Source organism: Eleutherodactylus coqui, chromosome 1 (genome assembly GCF_035609145.1).
Source record: "Eleutherodactylus coqui strain aEleCoq1 chromosome 1, aEleCoq1.hap1, whole genome shotgun sequence".
NCBI lineage: Eukaryota > Metazoa > Chordata > Amphibia > Anura > Eleutherodactylidae > Eleutherodactylus > Eleutherodactylus coqui.
The window spans coordinates 206,435,925-206,454,183 of NC_089837.1; the positions used below are offsets into that span (position 1 = coordinate 206,435,925).

The 18,259-nt window shown below is 44.0% G+C and overlaps 1 protein-coding gene across 2 annotated transcripts in view; it reads left to right on the plus strand.

Moving 5' to 3' along the window:
- TAB2 (TGF-beta activated kinase 1 (MAP3K7) binding protein 2) overlaps positions 1-18,259 on the plus strand; it is a 55,102-nt gene that overhangs the window by 5,477 nt on the left and 31,366 nt on the right. The window contains exon 2 of one of the 2 annotated variants that reach the window (XM_066605450.1): positions 17,133-17,179. The exons of the other annotated variant lie outside the window; for it this stretch is intronic. The gene's annotated coding sequence lies outside the window, so the exon portion shown is untranslated. The remainder of the gene's footprint in view (positions 1-17,132; positions 17,180-18,259) is intronic. 2 annotated transcript variants of the gene reach the window in all.

Below are 18,259 nucleotides of genomic sequence, written 5' to 3' on the forward strand. Positions count from 1 at the left end.
CCACCGTAATATTAGGCTGCAGTGCTGGCACAAGCTCAGGAGCTGGGGATCACCATCAGGTAGGAGTTGTCATATTCTGTGAGTAGCAAATCTAGTGTAAATGTCACTTCTAGTTCGGAAACTATAACAAAAAAAAGTTTTGTTCCATGTTAGACAGTAGAGAAAAATGTGATTGTTCCCAGCAAGATAAAGCAAGTAATATTGTAGAAATATCTTTCAATGGCTAAGAAAAATACGTGATGTTATAGTGAGTTTTCGGACCTCTCTGGATTCTTCCTCAGGCATAGGCCCCCTACACACGGGCGAAAATTCTGCGGCGGGATTTCCCCCGGAATTTCCACCCGTACCTGCTGCCATAGGATTGCATTAGATAACGCAATCCTAGGCAGACAGACAAGATTTGTCCGCGTGAAAACTCACACGGAAAACAAATTGCGGCATGTTCTATTTCTGTGCGGGTGTCGCAGAGGCCCGCACAGAAATGTCAGTGGTAACGGGCCGGCTCCTCTCTGCGCATGTGCCAGCTGGGCGGCAGTCGGCACACAACGCAGAGAGGAGACGCTGGAGTGGGTGAGCCACAGGGCTGTGCAGGGGCACGGGTTTGCATCCCGCTGCGAAAATTCTCTCAGCGGGATCCGACCCGGCCGTCTGCAGGCAGCCATAATGAAATGGATATACAGAGACCTTAATTTCTTTACTATTCCTGTTTTGGTATCCTTTTGAGTGCAAATTAATCACATCCATGTCTGTGCCTTGTCATAAGTATGATTTGTGTGTGATTACATATACATTCATGCCTCTTCGGATCTATTTCATTATGCCTGAGGAAGAACCCTGAGAGATGTGAAGGCTGGCTATAATATGTATTTGTTAGCCATTAAAAGGTATCATATCTACAAGATTACTTGGTCTTCTTGCTGGGAACAATCGCATTTAGAAACTTCCTAATCAAGGCTAGAATTGCCAAGAGGTCCTTAACCACTTCTGGCATTTGGATGCATTGTCACCTCCAATGTTCTATCAGTAAAAACATTTACTGTACATGAAATAGATGGCATGGTAACAGAAGCTGTGCCCTTGTCAGTGGTGGTTGCCAGCTCTTGGAGTCATATGGAACCCTTGTAGACAACATGAATTTCAGGTGCAGAAGAGCCCGACAGCCATCCCAGCAATAATCACTCCTATGCGTTTACACAAAAGCAATCATTACTCGGTGAATGGCGCAGTTTGTTCCGGCCTGCCCACCTCCATTCACAGTAAATAGGTCCTCGTTCGTAGATCGTTGTGTTTGTGCTTATGCATGCAGGATCCGTACAGTGAATTATCATTCATTATTCAGATCCTGCAGGCATGAACATCAAGCAACCAGCGGGAATCTGAACAGTAATTGTTCAATGAAGCAGGGCAGTTAGTAGACGGAATCAGGGAGCTTCCTCTTTCAGGCTGACGGTGCCATATAAGTGTGCCTATGGGTTTGCACTGCAGTGAGGGACCTAACAAACGTCCCCAGGCCTGTCATTGGGCCATACTAGAGCTGCGGCCTCATGGATAGCTGCTCAGTGTTTGCTTCCGTTAAAGGGGTTCTGACGCGAAAAATGTTTTTATGCTTTAGCAGCCATTGTTCCCTGGTCTGCCTAATGGACACAGGGAACCCACGATTTTTGGCCTGTTAAAGCATAAAAACTAATACTTGCCTTGTGTTCCGTTGTTGTTGCGCTGCGGGGGTCATCTCCCAGCAGGCAGTCTTCTTCCTCCGACAAGCGGGAGCAGAATAGAGGTGCCCTCTGACGAGTCAGGACTGGCCGCCTCACTACTGCGCATGCGCAGTACTCAGGAGTTCAGCCAGGAAGGACAGCCGCCTACAGCAATCACTGCTTGTGATGTGCTTGCTGTGGGCGGCCCATCCGTTCACCTCGGAAGTGGCTGACGGACGGAGCAGAGCAGGAAGCGGCCATTTTGACCGCTCCAGCTCTGTTTCAAGAAGAGGATGCCGGGTGGAGAGGACATGCCTGGCGATCGGTCCGGTTTTTTTTTTTTTTTTTTTTTTTTTTTAATGTCAGAACCCCTTTAACACACTATTTTCAGGGAAACACGGTGTATATATTATGTATGTATGCATTATATATATATATATATATATATAATTCCATATCATAGAAGGGATCTGTCTTTCTAGTCCTCTTATTGGGACAAAAAAGGTCGAATTCACTTACTGCCTTGTTTATGGCATGAAAAACAAATGATGAAATGTTAATGTATGCATTATGACACTGCTGCCGAGGAGCCAGGATATGTACAGTGTTGTCGTTGATGTAGAAACATGTTTCTCGCCGTTGGAAACTCACATACGGATATTGCTCATTGATGGGATTAAATCCACGTCAAAAACCACATAGAAAAGATGCAGAATTCATGTAGAACATTGTGCAGCGAATTCCGCGGTATGAACATAACCCGATTGAATTTCTGCCTTAAAAACTGGCACCTTTCCGCTGCTGGCTCTTGGCGTGGATCCGAATGCGGAATTTTGCCCTGTCAAAGGAGAAAATCTGCATGCAGAATTCCCATGCTGAAATCCACGGTTTTGCGTCAAGAAGTGACATGTCCCTTCTTGACCCGGGAATGCAATTTCAAATGTTGGAATGCCACACGTGGATTTTGCCCGTTGACAGAGCAAATCTGCGGACTTTGACACCGTTTGTTTTTAGAGGAGGGATTCACGGCCAGAAAACTCCACTGTGAAGTCCGCCATGTGAACATAACCTTACTGTAGGAAAAGTTGTGTTCCCAACAGTCTGATTTCCATAGTGGCTACACCATATACTAATGGATCTCGCAAAGAATTGGGTGCTGATACTTTTGTGTCATGTTACAGGGTATTTGGTGATCTGAATAATTTGTTGTGTCCGACTGTGAAGTTTGCATTTCACCTGTAGGTCTGCTGTGTTTTTATTATCATTAAGCTATCATATAGGTGTTATTTCACTTGTTGGAGTAGCTGCAGTCTTCTAAAAAAAAACAAGGCGCTAGCTGGTAATATCATGGTGCGTGATGCCTAAGCTCTGCTGCATCTATACTGCTATGGGATTACTTGGTAAGCAATTGCTTGACTTGTTATGAAAATGAACTTCGGTGTAATTGTAGCTAAAATGCAGATATAATGCCAAAGTACCACTCTGAATATGTACATCAAGGCAACCCATGAGAAGGGTTGTGTGGATGGGGTTAACGCACATGTCTACCTGTACTGCGATGGCAGGCCCACCTATCATCTATAATGGAGCAATAGTGTTTGTAACATCTGACTGTATATGGGCACCTTTGACCCACAATGCTTTCTCTGTGACCATACAGAAGGGTGTCACTACACCCCCACTTTGATATAGGGAATGCATTGCTTTTGGGGTTTCACTCAACTCAGTAGCCATTTTGTGGTTTATGTGTCTAAATGGGCTTCAAGACACAACGATTATCGCTCAAAATTCGCTCAAAAGCCATATTTTGAGCGATAATCGTTGTGTGTAACCACTGACATCCTACAGTTTTCGTTAAGCCGTCGCTCATTGTTGTCTTTTAGCACACTGAAAGACAACAATCAGCCTTATCAGGGATTCACAGCGGGATACAGCTGATACTATTGGATCCCCTCCCATGAACACAGGATGGGCATGAAGAACAGAGCTGTCCAGCTGCATTCTTCATAGCACGCTCGGAGCGCCCGGCTGTATAACAGCTGCATGCAGAAGACAAGCGGCCCCGCTTGTCTTCTGCATCCCCCGCTCGGAGCGCTCAGTTGTATAACAGCCAGGCACTGAGAGTGGGGAATAGCTGGATGCAGAAGAAAAGCTGGATGCATCCATCACTCGGATCGCAAGGTGATCGCTCAACGTTTGGGCTATCACCTTGCGCTGTAAATGGACACAACGATTATCGCTCAAAATACATCTTTTGATCGATAATCATTGTGTCTAAGTGGGCCTTTAAAGGGAGCCTATTGTGTACAGTCTATAAGTGAAATTGACTTCCCTCTGCAGGGTGTTCTGCTCCAAATGAGCCGAAATTTGGGCAACAGCCACTTCAAACGATGTACTCACTTTTTTTTTTTTTTTAATTAATTTGGTAAAGCGGCCAATAGGTGGCGCTGTAGCTGTGCAAATCACATTGCAAATGTTCAAATTCGGTGTTCAACAACACTCTACATCTGCAAAATATGTTTCCCTTGCTGAATGCAGCTTTAATAGCTACAACATGCCAGCGAATGCTGTCCTACAGTTATGACACTGATTCCGGTCTGTCACAGTAGACCTGTTCCACCATAGCGCCACCTGTCGGCGAAACTTTTGCTCTTCCCCCTCATAAATGGCGAGCACATCTGAAGTGGCCTTTGTATTAATTTTGTCTCATTTGGAGCATTGGAACGCCCTCCAGAGGCATCTGGGTTGGGTAATTTTAGTTTAGTTTGCTAACCTGCTACTGTTGGTGATGGACATTGATATCAGTGGTCTGTCACTTATGGGGTAATGTGCTCTGGAGGATCCCTGCCGCTCCCAGCCAGAGATGAGGCTACAGGTGCAGATTTTGACTGTTTTAATGTGGAATCTGCTGCTGAATTTTCCTCTGGAAGTTCTGTAGCATGTCCGCCCTGTGTGAACATACCCTAAGGCTGGGATCCCACATGGCGTATTCCCGGCAGAAATCTTGCGGGAAAAACCGCGAGATCTCCGCCGGTAGAGCACTTCTTCAAAACCCGCGGCACTTGGCTGCGGGTTTTGGAGCGGCTTGGCCACGCGCTTTTCCGCTGCGGCCGGCACTCCCATAGACGAGAGTGCGGACGCAATGAAACAAAAAAAATATGAACATGCTGCGGACAGATTTTTGTGGCAGTTTTTTTCATGCTGTTTAAAGATGAAGCCAGAAGTGTCTGCAGCAGGAAGGAGGGGTACAAGTCCTTGCTTTTAGATTTCTCTTCACTTTGAGGTATATTACTTTTCCTTCTTGGCCTTCAGAAGAAAGCAGTGTAGCTGTCAGGTTGGGATGTAACTATGAACTGATAAAGTACCGAAGTGCTGTGGGAAAAATTATTTGGCTTTCACCGAAAAACACTTCAAAAAAGATTTCTCGCACAGATGAAGGATCTGGTCATTTTTTAAAGGAGACGACATCCTAGAATACCTTAAGGCCTCATGTCCACGGGGAAAATCAGATCCGCTGCGGATGTACTGTAATTGTCTTTTATTTTTCATGCGGGAGATCAATTGAGCTATGTGCTCTGAGCTCCCGCACGCGTGATCCGCACTAAAATGGAGCATGTCCTTTCTTTTTTTTATGCCCCAGAAATTTTTTAATTACCATCCGCGGCTATTTATTTACCCGCGGGTGGTCAATGCATTCCTATGGGGCGCGGATCCGCGTGCGGGAAAAACGCTGCGGATTTTAATTCTTATTTTCCCCGTGGACATGAGGCCTAAGGAGAGCAACGGCATAACTCCTCACCAGCATGGGTACATGAGGGGTCGATCATGTCAGACAAATCTGATCAGCTTCTACGATGAAGTAAGTTCTAGGCTGGACCTGGGCGAGTCTATTGATCTCATATATCTGGGCTTCTCTAAAGCATTTCACACCGTGCCACATAATAGGCTAATATATAAAATGAGACAGCTTGGACTGGGCGAAAACGTGTGTATCTGGATAAATAACTGGATCAATGATAGAAAGTAGAGGGTGGTAATAAATGGCTCATACTCTGATGGGGCCTCCGTCGCTGGTCGGGTGCCACAGGGTTCAGTATTGGGCCCCATTCTGTTCAATATATTTATCAACGACCTGATAGAGTAACTGCGGAGTAGAATATCAATATTTGCAGATGACACAAAATTATACAAGGTAATTAATGCAACGGAGGACAAGGTACGGCTACAAACGTAACTAGATAAGCTGGGGGCTTGGGCAGAAAAATGGCAAATGAAGTTCAGTATTGCTAAATATAAGGTTATGCACATGGGCAGGAGAAACGGATGTCACCAATATACACTAAATGGGGTACTGCTAGGTCCGGCTCTAACGATGGTGTCTCTCGTCACAGGAAGATGTGATAGTTGCAGCCTATTACTGGATAAAGGCCCCTTTACACGCAACGATTATCTCTTGAACAGCTGAACGAATTAACTTTTTTGCATAAAATGCTGTGCATTAAAACGCACAGATATCGTTTGAAAGCCTCTCTCTTTCCCTCATTAGCTAAAGTAAACTTGCTATATATTTGCTCAGGTGGCGTGTGTTTATGCGAGGGGAAACTCTGGCCAGCATGTTTTTAATTAATGTGAAGAAAATCCATTGTCTTCTGCTGGCAGTAGTAAGCAAGTAGTCATTGTGTTTGGCAAGCTAAACAATCCCACCCTCAAGTCTTTCACGCGAATGCCATTCAAATGGAACGAATATTGAACTACCTAATGTCTAATTTTATGTCGGCTAAAACTCAGCGACAAATGACCGAATAATGCACGACAACCGCATGTTCTACACGTAACCATTATCGCTATCTCTCACTCGTTTGAACAAATTTTCAGCCATAATTGTTGCAGTAAATGGGCCTTAATTCTCAGTTGCAGACAGCCAGTAATATACATTAAAAAGGAAATAAGGGCAGACTGGCTTCACCATACAGCCTTTTTCTGGCGTCAACCATCTCTGAATAACAGAAGACAGAATGTACCTGCACCATTGTATAGAAGGTGTCTGTGACTGCATAATTTGGCAACTACCAATATCTTTTGAAACCCCTTTTGTGCTTTCCTGTTGCCACTGAATTGGTTCTGGGCTGCTCACTGTGAATGATGTAAAGCTATGGCCGGCCAATCCTCTCTGACCCTGCAATGGGCAGGGGTTTGCACACTGGCTGTAACAAAAAAATGCTCTTGTATGTAGCATCTCCTGTGTCTTAGGGCTCATTCACACGGGGGTATTGTCAACATGTATTACGCACGCGTATATCCCGTGCGTGATAAACAGTGAATGAAGGCAGTAAAAGTCTATGGACCTTCATTCTTTCATGCTCACCTGCGTGTGGGCACTGCATATTGATATGCACGAGAAATTAATCACCGTATATTCTATTTATCTGCATATCATACACAGCCCTTGTATGGGTTGCGTATGCTACGCTGCCCATACGCATGAAACACGGCCCATGTACGCATCCCCACTTTGAAAAGAAAAGGTAATAATAATTTTTTAAAAATCACACTGTCTGATCGCGTCATTTCTACACATATGTCTATGTGAGCCCTTGTGCTCGTACCGCTTCAGCAGCCTGAATGCTAGGAATGATCTACAGAAGGTTGGTTTGACAACATCTGCTGCATGAATCTGGAAAGCTTCTGGCACATACTTTAAATGTATCCGTAGGAGCCCATTTACTCCATATTTTGGCCTTTTTGCCTTTTATCTTGTGTGGGTTTTTTTTTTTTTGTTTTTTTTCTGCTCCATTTTCCATAAACAGGTATCCTGTAAGCTAATACTGCACAGCATACATTGTTTTTACAATGGGAGCCTATAGTTGATGGATGAAACTGAATGCCTGCACTGTTATCCATCACCAGACACTGCAATATGATTTATTTATTTTCTCCTTGTTTTAATGCGTGTTTCCCCAGTCGTCCCCACGACAGCTCCACCTGAGGTTGCCTCATTCCTGGTGGGTAGGAAAATGCTGAGGTTTAAAGCTCCCTCCTCAGTGTTGTCCTGTCACTAGGCATTCAGAGAGGTTCTTGGAGCTCCCAGGAGTTCCTAGCAAGGAAAGTTGTGGAGTAGAGGCAGAGGGCTGTTTTCTCCCTTCCGTGCATCTGGTTCTGGTTTCCCAGGTTGCTGCAGGGACAGTTTTTCACGGGCTGGAAATTTTTCATCTAAGGGCAGCTTCACGTGCTGCACGCCGTGGCTGCGTTCTGGCTCTCCTAAAGCGTTGCCTGGATATGGAGCGCACAGTATCTCTGCAGTTGGGAGTGGGTGCAGCGGGGACTACCGGTCACGTGAGCGGGGCGCTGTGTGTCAGAGGCCAAGCGTCACGTGTGGACGTGATATTGGAGGGGAGAGCGTGATGGTGCCAAATTTGAACCTGGTTTAGCCAGTATAAATCCAAGAGGCAGAGGACAACAAAGTTTTCTCATCTAAATTACAGTTTCTGCAGTGCTACCTGGAGTTGAGCACTCTACCACCTGACAACCCGGAAACTATTCCTGGTACTGTATGTGGCCCATTGAGTGCTTTTAGTATTCGTATTGATCCCTTTTCCTACTGCTCTGTCAGGAAAACAAGAACTTGGCCAGGGCTGCTAAAACTAGGCCAAAAAAATGTAATGCGTGAAAAAAATTATCTCTAGCACTCACTTAATTGTTATGCAAAGTGTGATTAGCCAAAGTTATAAAGGAAGAGTCTGGGGACTTCATGAATGATATTAAAATGTTGATTAGAGATGAAATCCGCTCGGCTTTAGCATATCAAAATTCGATACAGTCTACTTCATCTGTGCCAATAGCAGTTAAGAGAACAAGTAGGTTTGGTAATTACCTTGAAAAAATTATAATATTCTCTGCGGCTGAGGAAGGTCAAAGTCCTAACAATTCCTTAAATGATGACTACAAAAAATGTCTTTTCCATCCAGATAATTAGAGCAACTTTTAATATAGATGAGCCAAAAAAAGCCTAGAACCATCCAAGACAACATTTTTGGTGGCCTGGGAGAAAGACCTGAACATACCTTCCCCGTCCACGAGAATGTTCACAAACTGATTAAGAAGCCTGAAATGGGCTCTTTCATTCCCAGAGGGATTAAGGCCTTCCTCACACATGAACACTGCAAAGGGCCGCAACTTAAATCACAACGCTTTGCCGCGTTTTACTTTTGATGCTGCATCCGACGACGCCTCTCAGCACCTTACAGCTTTTCGGCGGCTGTGAGAGCCTCCATTGACAAAAAAACGGGATTGTGCAGACTAGGAGGCCATACCAGAAGATTATGTCCCAGTAGCTAAAGCTGCTAAGCTTATCTCCTTACCCTTTGGGGATGCTATGCAGTTAAAAACTGCCATTAATCGGAAAGCTGAGAGCCTACTAAAGGACACGGGAGGCAGCTTCAGCCTTATTTAAACCAGGAGTGGCAGCTACATGTGCGCTATGACTCTTCTGTCTGGCTGAACCAATTACATATTCAGAACAAAACCCCCTGTGAACAGATCCTAGATTCATTATCCGTTCTTAAGATGGCCACAAGCTTCTTGGCAGACGTGACTAAAGTCGGGCAAACTGTCAGCAGGTACTGTAGCCTTGTCTCATTCCACTAGAGGGGTTTTATGGTGTAAATCCTGGTCAGGGAACATGGCAACAAAAAATAAATTGTTCCCTGCCTTTCTTGGTCTTTTTTTTCAATTTGGACAAGATCTAGTCCTGGAGAAGGCTTCAGATAGGAAAGGAGAGTTTCCTCAGTTAAGACCACAAAAAAGCCTTTTTCGTTATTGCTAACGCTCCTCAATTTTCTATATAGTCTTGTCCCTCATCCCAAAAAAGCTCCAATACAACGAGTGCAGGATTTCCTACAGCTGGTGGCAGTGGTTCCAGTCCCTTTAGTCAAACAAGGGACAGATCACTATTCTAAACTTTCTTATAATAATAATAAAAAATGGAATGTTTCGTATGGATATAAACTTAAAACCTCTGAAAACAAATAAGTACGGTAGAGAAGATTCAAGATCAATAAACTTGACCATGAGATAAATAAAGAGGCCTTTATGGCCACTATAGATTTAAGGGACGCTCTTATTTCCATGTCCCCATTCGTCCTGGGTCTTGGCAATTCCTCAATTTTCTATAGCTACAGGGGGAGAAAGTCCATTTTAGTTCAAATGCTGTCTACCTTTTGGAAAATTTTCTGCCCCAACTACCCCACCCCCGTATCTCCACAAAGATAATGGTGGAACTAGTTGTCGTCCTAAGGAAAAAATCTATTGTAATTCTAGATTTGGACAACATCCTAATTGTAGCTGAAACCAAGGAGCGCTTAACGTTCCATCTAGTAGCGATCTAGCTGCTTCAATCTTTGGGCTGGTTAATCAATTGGGAAAAATGGGAAACCTCTCCCAGTCAGAGGAAGGGATTTCCTGGGATAATCATGGACTGTCATTTTCTCCCCACAGACAAAATACAAAACTTCAACTTCTTCAGATCAAATATTGTCTGAAACCGAGGGCTGGTTGTGTAATGTCAACTATAACTCTTCTAGGGCAATTAACCTCTTGCATCCCAGCAGTACCGTGGGTACTCTCCAGAACGTAGTTCATTCTGAGACGAGAAGCAGACTTCACAATACAAGAAGATGGTAATAGGGAATATGGTAAAAATTTCCCTATGTTGGTGGTTATCAAACCATAATCTGATAGAGGGGTTAGTTGGATTCAGGACCCTGTAATTCGGCTTACAACAAATGTCGGCACTTTCGGTTGGGGAGGGGGGGTGCTCAGATAAAAGACCTTATTATCAGTGAACTTGGTTTCAGAGCATCAAGCGTCAATCCTCAAATTTTGGAGACCATTATGCAACATGGAAGGCTCTTCTGCAGTTGGCAAACATGACCACAAAACGACACCTACAAATATTCAGACCAAATCATGGCAGTAGCCTTTGTTTGCTACCAAAGAGGTACAAGGCATACTTCCTTAGAGTCTTGCGCAAAAGATATTCACTTGGGAGAAGAAACATGTTCACTTCATCTCAGTAACTCGCTTGAAAGGAACCCTAGACAAAAAGGCAGACATTCTCATTTGCCAAATACTGGATCAAGCGGAATGGTCCCTTTCCCAGGAAGTTTTTCAAGACCTAGTTTTAAAAAAGAAAAAAAAAAAAATGTCCTTTGATTTATAATGGGACATTTAGGACTACGATAATTATTGCAGTCCTGTTTTGGTCCAGAAGAAGCTGGTTCTCTCTTCTACACACCTTGAGCATCCAGGAACCAGTACATCTTCCAACCCTTCCAGATTTATTGACCCAGGGTCAATCATCAAAATGTATTAAACCTTCGTCTTTCAGTATGGGTGCTGAAAAATCCATACTCTTAGGCCGCCTGCAAACGGGCGGGTCGGCTTCGGCTGCGAGGATTCTCGCCACGGGACCCGACCCGAGCTCCTGCAGAGAGCAGCGCGTACTCACCCGCGGCAGATTCTGTACTCTAGGATTTAAACTATTTCCATCCTGTAGTGTAAACTGGGTCCTTAAAGCCTTGGCTTTGGCTCCCTTGGAACCTTTTAGATTCTATCCCAATTAGAACCTTAACACTAAAAACATCATTTTTTTTTTTTTTTTTGTTGCCATAACTATTGTACAAAGAGTAAGCGAGCTTCAGGCCTTACCAATTCAAAAGATGTTTTGTAGGGTCACTGAGAATAAAATTGTATTCAAATTAGACCCCTTTTTCTTGCCCAAGGTGGTATCTCTCCATAGACCTCAGGTTTTCCTAATTCCCTCCTTTTGTGACAACCCAAAAAAATGGCCAGGGACATTGCTGTTAGGACAGTTCTCCAATACATTGAATCCACAGGTCAGAGGAGGCAGGCCAAAGATCTGCTTATTCAGTTTGTGGGTTGCTACAAAGGGGGGGGGGGGGGGGAAGCAGCTAAGAGCTTTATTTACAGATGGATTCATTAGGCTATCACTGAGGCATATAAAGCGCTCAGTGAACCAATTCCTGAAGGGCTTTAAGCTCATTCCACCAGGGCCATGTTTACTTCATGGGCAGATCAAATATGTAAAGTAGCTGTGTGGAAGAAATTGCATACCTTTACCAAACATTACAGGCTACATGTTCAGGCAAACAAAAGACCTGGCCTTTGGACTTGGTCCTTTCTGCAATAGTCCCTCCCTACCTCCGGAATAATTGCAGGGCATTGTCATAGCGTTCAGAGCTTTTATGGTTCAAGTCCCTTACAGAAACCCTTAAAGAAAAATACCCTTTTGCGCACTTTCCCATTTCTATTATAATTTACATTTTTTTTCCAAGAAAACCCACATTTGGTATTGTATGTGCAACCATCTCCCCAATAAATTGAACTATCCTGCATGGCAAGTACCGTAAAAAAAAAAAAAGGGAAAAATTGATATCTTGCTCATTTTTGCCTCCCCAAAAATTGTAATACAAGTTATCAAAAACGATATAAATATAAAAACAATCCCTCACACAGCTCTGTCATTGAAAATTCTAAAAAGGATAATTGTGCAAAAACCTTAAAAAGGAAGAAGGAAAAGGTAGTTTTGGTATAGTCTTAACCGTACTAGCTTGCAGTTGTCATTTTATACTAAATGCTTAAATGGAATACATTGAAAAGGCACAGACATGGTGTGATTAATTTGCACTTAAAACATTACCAGAATAGGACGAGTAGAGGCGTAAATACTTAATTAGTCCACTGATAACATAGTTGTATGGTCTCTAAGTTGGTGTTAGGGGGTCACCAGGCCAGCATGTTATCTCTGCTTCAGATTTCTCGTATTTTCCACTGATGCCAAAAGCCCCCTCAGAGGTTCATTCAGTCTTGAGACTATTAAGGATTGTTTTAAACTTGTACTTCCAAATTCTTACATGTCGAGATTTGAAATGGCCCTTTTAGTATAGTAATCTTCATATGTTCTGTGTTGTATCCGTGACTCTCCTTGGGCCAGTCTAGAACTTGCATCCTAATAGAAACTGATCGGATTGGTTTGATAGGCGTGACGGGGACTTATAAAGCTATTTTCCTTGAGGAACTCCAGGATAGCCTTTCTTAGAAGCCCCTCACTTTTTGACCCCTCTTTGAATATCAGCACCCCTCATCACTATAGAGTCATTAAATATAAGAAAACGGGGTCTGTGTATCGCATTACTCAGTTCCCCGAAAACCCGGAGATGTATGCCATCGGGACCCGGTGATTTCTTAATTTTAATCTTTTAAAACCGCTCGGTACTTTTCCTGGGTTTAAGGTCCTCTTACACGGGATGAATGTTGGGCAAACGATGACCGACACTCGTCTCTGTTTCCTCACTCCCTTGCCTTAAGGATAGGTTCATTGCGGAAAATCACTGACATTAGTGCTCCCCTGCGGCAGAATATCGCTCGCGTTATTCCATCCCGCCTGTGGACACTCAGCCTAATATAACACACAGCAGGAACTTTCTGCAGCCTTTTAGGGGGCTGTTGATATTAGGATATTCATGTACATAGCACATATACGTTAAGGCCTCCTGTCTGACAGGCTCATCGCGGAGAATCGCGGCTTATTGCAGCATGCTGCGATTTTAATCCTGCGAGTGGAGAGTCGCTATGATTCTCTGATTCTCTGCTCGTGGACAGCTGGGCTGCGCTTTCCATAGTAATGGGGTCCCCCATGGTGGCCCCAGTAGTAAAGAGATTAGAAAAATTATATATATAATATACGCACAGGCGCACACTTTTATATATACACATATTAGAGATTTATATCTCTATCTACACAGGTGCACATATAGTGTGTGTGTGTGTGTGAGTGTGTGACACTTTTGCGTTTTTATACACAATGCAAACATCTGTTTATCAACAGACAGAGCAATCTGTCTACTTACCTGCATTCAATGTGGTCCCAATGGCAGGTATACTCGCTGCTCAGTCCTTTTTGGGGCCCTCCTGCATACTTGGGCTCCTGATGTCTCCCCAGATCTGCTGCCATGAACCGAGGGAGGGCTGGTGAGAGGAGTTCAGCGCTGACCGACTCTCATCCTGCAGCTGCTCCTCCCCCTCTTTAGCCTTACTTTCCTTGCACCAGAGATGATGTTATCTGCAGGCTTCTTCCCTCCTCCGCGTGCCAATTGTCAGTGTGATATCTGCACTCATCTATTTTTGTCTGCTCTACTAGTCAGAACAAGCCGATAGACTATCTCATACTGACTGCAGCACAGAGGGTGAGGGAACTCTGCACAGCCGGGCCCCATATAATGAGGTGGCGGGACGGATATGTGTTTGATGTGTGGAATAGGGCAAGCGGGGAGACAGTGAGGATCAAACACAGCCTTGATGAGGTCAAAAAAGAAAATGTATGCATCTTAGGGCCCTCTTACACTGGGCGACCTGTTGGGCGCAGACTCTCGACAAGTTGTTTGAGTGATAATCATTCCTGTGCTTTTTCTTTGGAACGGTAATATCCGAGTGTTAGGAGGCAGAATGGGCCGTGGATCGTGCCCGCCCGCACAGTAAATGGGCAGTCCTTCATAAATGAAAGACTGCCTATTGACAGGGGCTGATCAGTTGTTTAGTTCTATGTATGCAGGAAGTGAGTGGTGAATGAGAAGCAAACCAATTCTTGTTCATCGTTCAGTGTAAAGGCATGCCCCGACTGGTCCATAACAGCCAGATTCCCGCTCTTTCTGGCTGCTGCGTGTAGCTTTGTGTTTCGGTCTCTAACATAGACTGTCAGTACATGACAGCCACTTCGTGCTTTTTTTTTCTTCTATGCAGCAGGCATAGTCTGCATGTCTTCCTGGGGAGAGAAGGCATAGTGCAATGTACCTGGAAGAGCACCTGCCTACCAGACGCAGAAAGTTCAGGAAACGCTGGGTTACTGCAGCCGGCTGTCTGATGTGCACTGTAGCGCTAATGTCATTGTTGGAATGGTTTTAATTTTTGTAAACCCTTGTTATAACCCTATAGTTCACTTCTACGATAGTTTGTGTTTGCCGTATGATGGCTCATTCATAGTTCAAGCCTGTAATATTGCTTTCACCTTGAACATTGCTTCATCCTGGTATTGCTTAACTTTGTCGACTCTGTTACTCATCCCTGTAGTCAAATAAATCACACTGGGAGCTTTCACACAGGACAGAGTATTCTGCAACAGTGTTGTGGAACTTGCAGCCCCAAAATACACACAGATAACGTGCAGTATTGAAAATGGCAGAATGCTGCCTTCCGTGGTCATCCACAATACAGCTCAAGCCGGTGTGCATGGTGACCGTCTGGACTTACAGCCGGAACCCGCTGCGGGCCTCCTTCATGCGGAATTCGACCCGTTTGTGTTGAGCCTGACCTAAAATGGAACTTTATTGCTTTCCCATCTGCCCTCATACAGTTGGCAAACAATAACTTGTAGCCACCAGGCTTAAATCTCTTCTTTTCCCGTGAAGGTTTGAAAGGTAGAGATGTCCTTTGATAACTGTTGATTAATTTCATATATGGCACACTGCACAATGCTAGGATTTTACTGTGGACTGGTGACTCAAACTACCATTCAGCGTCAGTCCTTTTACATGGCTTGCCTTGAGCCGATTGACGAGTGCTATTTAAGGGGCACCTGGGAAATAGTGACTATAATATAATAAACTTCCACTTGTCTTTCAATGCAGAGTTTTATCGGGAGGCTACAAAAATAGTAAAATAGTAAACTCTATGCGAAGTTCAATCAGCTCAGAGATGCCCTTAAGTTTATCGACTGAGACATGTGTCCTCAAAAAATTACAATACGGACAATAAATGCAAAAAGGCTGCAGAATCCGTGTCATCGCCTAGAAACAGCACGGTCACATCTGTATTCCACATACGCATGGGCCGGCACATCGGCAGTACAGACAAAAAATAATCCGGACAGGTACGCAGGGCTCACCGGCTGGGCACCAGGTCAGATTTTGCAGCAGGATCCGGTCGCGTGCATTCAGCCTTGGGCTGCGGTCACACAGGTCGTAAATCTTGCTGAATGACCTCAGCGGGTCCGCATGGAAATTCCGCTAGAATTCCACGGCAGAAATGCAGCTTCAAAAAACAACAAATACAAAAAAGACAAGCAAGTTGTTTACATGTCTTCACTGTAGACTATGATTGGGAGCGATCTTTTGGGCCAATAAGTAATTGAATTTTGCCTCCAAGTAGTAAAACTTTCAATTTCAATGTCTATTACATTGCTTTACATTTAAACTACCAGCATTTTTTCAGTTTGTTTTTTTTTTCATTTCCTTCATCCTTGCTTTTTGAGAGCCGTATCTTTAGTTATTTTTTAATGGTACCATTTAATGTACCTTGCAATTTATTGTAAAACATTAAAGAAAAAGTGGTGTGAAGTGTGGGAAAACATGCAGTTTTTAACTTTTTTTATTTTATGGTGGTTGGAGTGCTTTTTTTGCATTCATGATGCAGTAAAAATACATATTAAGGCCGCCTGCAGACGGCCGGGTCGGATCCGGCAGAGAGAATTCTCACCCACGCCCCGCAGCTCCGAATCTTTCAGGTGCCGGCTGCCAGGCAGTGACGTTTCTGTGTGGGGCTCTGCGAGCCCCGCACAGAATTAGAACATGCCGCGGCTTGTTTGCCGCGCGATATTTTGCGCGGCCGTCTGCATAGGATTGCGTTTGTTAACGCAATCCTATGTAGGCTTCCAGCGGCGGAAATCCTGCCACGGAATTTCCGCCTGTCTGCAGGCAGCCTAACTCTATTTTATGAGTCACGGCCAACGCGATACTACTATGTTTAGGATTTTTTTTCCCCAACTTCCTTTTATTTTAAAAAATGTCTTTTCCCCTAAATATAAGCCCTATACCCCTTTTCCCCCTTGGGTGTGTGAGGGCTTGGCTAATTTTACTTGTTGCAGTGTTCATGATGTGGGGTGAAGAATGTACCATGTGCAAATGTTTTATTTATTTATTTTTTATATAAATGCGGCAATACCATGTACATTTTAGTTCAGAATGCTTTGTGTTAAAAAGGGGAGGGGGTGTTGAATTTTTGATGTTTAAATATTTTGACTTAGATTGTAGTTGACTTTAGGGGACTTGGTTGATCGCTTTTACAATATACTGCAGTAATTCATTATAGCTGTATATTGTATTTTGATATTTACCTATTAAGCCCTGTGGGTGACGTCTCAAACGCCCCTGTCAGGATTGACTGAGCAAGTAAACTGGTAAACAGCCGTGATTAGGAGCCATCTCCCTTCACAGCTGTTTGAAACCGCTGGCACCCATCCCGCACCTTTGTGATTTACATGTTTGCCATGGACTGAATGGGTTAATATAAGCTTCTGTGCCCTCCAGTGTGTATTGTAAATTACTAATCTTTGTGTTCCCCCCTCCCCCCTTTTTTTTCTTCACGTAGAAAATGCGCTGAGAGAACGGATTTTAAAGTCTACAAGGGCACTTGAGGTAACTCGTGAAACCTAAATGTTATTGGGGTTATATGCTCATTTGTTATACTTACATTTCAAGCTGCCTGTACAATTGCACTGTTTAACCTTGCACACCTAGGACTTATGTATACATCCTGGGATGTGAAGGGGTTAATATGGCCTGGGCTTGGGAGCCCAGTTTATCACCTACCCTGTGAACAGGCCATATATTAATCATTCCAGAGTACCCCATTAAGCCCCCTATAATTCTGCCCAGTTGACCACCATTACAGTTTAGAAGACTGTAGTTATAAAATGTTACTTTCCTATGTATACTCTTGACAACCCGCTTTCATAACCTGCTGTAATGGGATGTGGAGTAGTAAAATACTTGTACTCCTAATATAATTTGATCAGCCATAAAATGCAAAATAAAAAATAAAAAAACTGCTTATTATGTAGAGCTTCCCCTTTGTGCTGTCAAACAGCTCTGACTTGTCATTGCAAGGACTCTGCAAGACCTGATTGTGTCTTGTGGTACTCTGTCTCCACAGATCTAGTTTTTCCAGCACATCCCATAGAGGCTTGGTTTGGCTGGGGTACGAGGAATGTTAAGGCCAAGTCATCACTTTGAACTCTTTCTTATGTTCCGCAAACCATTCTTGAACTTGTTTTGCATGTAGCAGGGCATATTCTCCTGCTGAAAGTGGCTACTGCCAAGGGAGTACCATTGTTATGAAGGGGTGTACTTGCTCTTCAACAATGTTTACATAGGCAGTACTATTCTCATGATTGCCAAGATGTGAGGCTTTTCAGTAGAACGTGTCCCAGAACATCACATTGCCTCCGCAGATGGGGCTTATTCTCGTAGTCCATCCTGGTGCCATCTCTTTCCCAGGTAAGCGATACACATGGCCCTCCGCATTGTGTAAAAGAAAACTTGATTCATTAAATGCTTGCTTGCCAATTCTAGGTGTGTTCCACGGTGGACAGGTCGGCATGTGCACATTGATCATTTGGTGGCTACACTGTGTATTCTGACGCCTCACTATCAGAGCCAGCAGTTAGTTACTCTTCTGTGGGATCGGACCGGACAAGCTAGTCTTCGCTTCTTCAC